This window comes from Aplysia californica, unplaced genomic scaffold, assembly GCF_000002075.1.
Source record: "Aplysia californica isolate F4 #8 unplaced genomic scaffold, AplCal3.0 scaffold00426, whole genome shotgun sequence".
Lineage (NCBI taxonomy): Eukaryota > Metazoa > Mollusca > Gastropoda > Aplysiida > Aplysiidae > Aplysia > Aplysia californica.
In genome coordinates, this window is record NW_004797696.1 from 552,107 (window position 1) to 554,974 (window position 2,868).

The following is a 2,868-nucleotide window of genomic DNA, read 5'->3' on the forward strand; positions in this document are numbered from 1 at the left end:
GTCTGTCTGTCTGTCTGTCTGTCTGTCTGTCTGTCTGTCTGTCTGTCTGTCTGTCCGTCTGTCTGTGTGTCTGTGTGTCAGGTTTTAAACCATCTAAACCTGAATGAAGAAGCGGATAAAAACTCGAATGATGGAAGAATGTGTAACAGTTTTTTTCTTTTTAAAATGTATCTGATCCGTTCTGTCTCTTACTTATAAAAGGATATACAATACTCGGTTGTTGTTGTGTTTTTAGATGTGACAAATAAATTTGATTCCACATATAAGAAAGGTAAGGAATTTGATATGGGATTTTGGCTCCGTATCGTTCTCCTCTTTTTCGCTTGTCCCCCTCTCTAACAAAACATAGACAGCGAAAGATCTTGTCAGTATGTTAGTGTTTAAGCGCCTATGAATGGCCGCTTGCACTGTATGCTTCACAGGAAGTCGAGGTTGTTTCAGAATGCTCTTGGGTCTAATGGGGTAATAGTATAGATTGCGAAGCGCAATGAGCTTGCTTTTGAACGGGGATTTGCGCTATACAAATGCTATCTATTATTATTAACAATTGATTCCGGATCGCCACTTAAGAGACGTTTTGGGTACCGATTTCGTCAACTCCAAGATCTAAACCTATTTTCACGAATATTGCGATTTTCTGTACAATTAAGAATGGTTTGAGTGCTCACACAAACGAATCCATCAATATTTGACTGAATTACAGCCGTTTTAAGATAACACCATTCGCGCCTTGGTGGGTAAAATTGCAGAATCCCCTGCGTATTGAAAGAGTTAAGTTTCCTCGCTTTTCCAGCAGTCCCAGTATGCTCTGAAGAGACGATGCAAAGCCGACTTCCTTCAGTTTCCTGACTAGGGTTGATGTTATAATACACCCATACAGCCTGCTCTAATTGCCCTACCCTTCTCCGGTTTTAAAGGGAAATATTGGCAGAAGATATTCGGAGACGTCTCCCCAGCGAGCACCCAGGAACTGTTCGGAAACGTACTCCAGCACACAGATGCACTACTTTGGGGGGTCAAACTGAGTATGGTTTGCTGCAGATCACACATAGAGCCACTAAAACTGTCGCAATTCAATTATTTTCAAGAAAATTTTAAACCTAACTTCAAAATATCGAATTATTGAACCCCCAGATTTTTGTACTTGGTCCAGAGGCACAAAGCATTTTGATGTGCCTATCTGCGGAAATATTACTGGTACTCATTCAAAACTTGCATACATGGTTTTTGAGATTTTTTGCTTATCAGAGGAGTAAAACCCCTCAACCAAGGCTACAAAATCACCAAGTGTGTGAATGAAAAGCAAAAGCACAAAATGAAAGGTCACCCGACTACCACGCATACGCGAACTTGGATTCGAATCAGTTCCGTTGGCAAGAGTTGCTAAAACAATAATGAAGATGAGCGCTGACCTGCGTGCTAATGAACCAGTGATTAATAAACTCTGGATCAGAACGGTGTATGTTTTTTTCCCTTAACCCATGGTTACCCATGTGCTAACCTACCGAGGGTTTTTTGGGGGGTCATATTTCTTTCCTTTGGAACTCTCTATTGCATTCTTTAGACTTGTTGTTGGGTTTTTTATTGTCCGACCCCTGTTGCTTTAAGCTTTTCTTTTCATGCCCCCCCCCTTTTTTTCTCCTACCCTTCATACTGCTCACGCTTTCTGAAAATCGTCCCCTGTACGTGTTTTTGTTTGTTTCTGTTTGTTCATCCACTAGTCATTTTTATCACAGTGCCTGAACGTTAATTAGAGAGTGAAACAGCATTTTGTTTTATTTGCATCTTGAATGGAAATTGTCTAACCTGCTTCATTGTATCATCCTTTCTTCACGAATTCCAGGTAAAAGACGTAAATGGCCAGAATTTAGTACATGTATATACGTTGTATACTAGCCCGCACTGGCAAAATTGAAGGCAAACGAAGCAGCGGTAGGCCCAGAGCAACATACTTGAAGGACCGTACCTAATTGGACGGGTGACAGGGAAGGATCAGGGTAATGCAGCTTCTTTTTTAGAGCACCCGAGCGGAGGAATGAATAGAGAACTATGATCGCCGATGTTTGTCGCAGATCTCGGCACTTGAATGTGATGATACAACTCCTGGTTATTCGTTTTGCTTATTCCACTGTAGTTCATCTTTTTTTTCTTCAGATAATATATTCCTTCTTGTATCGGTTTTATATGGAATAGTCGGAGGGCTCGCTGCCTGACGACCTTGGTAGAAGATATTCGGAGACGTCTCCGGCGAGCACCCAAGAACTATTCGACGACGCACTCTCGGAAACATGCAGTGCTTTGGGGGGTCAAACTGCGTTTTGGTTGCTGCAGATCACACATATAGCCACTAAAACTATTGCAAATCAATAATTCTCGAGAAAATTAAAAACCTTACTGCAAAATATCAAATTATGGGTTAAAACAGGGGTCTATACCCATACCGCCTTCCCCGATTTTTTTTTAACTTGGTCTAGAGACACAAAGCATTTTGATTGGTCTACCTCCGTCGGAGACGTCTCCGAATAGATACTGCGGTAGTGGCCAGTACAAATGTACCAATAATATTGCTTCTTCAGCTTATCTCCTCAGGCATGGCTTACGTGGTCCATGTTGGCTTCACGCGTGAGGTGAGAAGGAAGGAAGGTCTTTCGTTGCCACCGCAATTTTTGTATTTTTCCTCAGGAAAAAAGATCAGTCCGCCTACCTGAGGAGGGGTTGGAAGGTGTGTGTGTGTGGAGGGGAGAGGGAAGGGGAAGGGGTTGTTTCATCTTCTTTCACTCAAGCCCATCACTAGTCTTAACAACAACCTCACGCCTGTATACACATATCCTAATTAGACAACAAATACATTTGTACAAACACACACAC

The 2,868-nt window shown here is 42.0% G+C and overlaps 1 protein-coding gene across 1 annotated transcript in view; it reads right to left on the reverse strand.

The window, feature by feature from the left end:
• LOC101857968 (urea-proton symporter DUR3) overlaps positions 1–2,868 on the reverse strand; it is a gene marked incomplete in the record, with an annotated part of 88,436 nt that overhangs the window by 58,937 nt on the left and 26,631 nt on the right.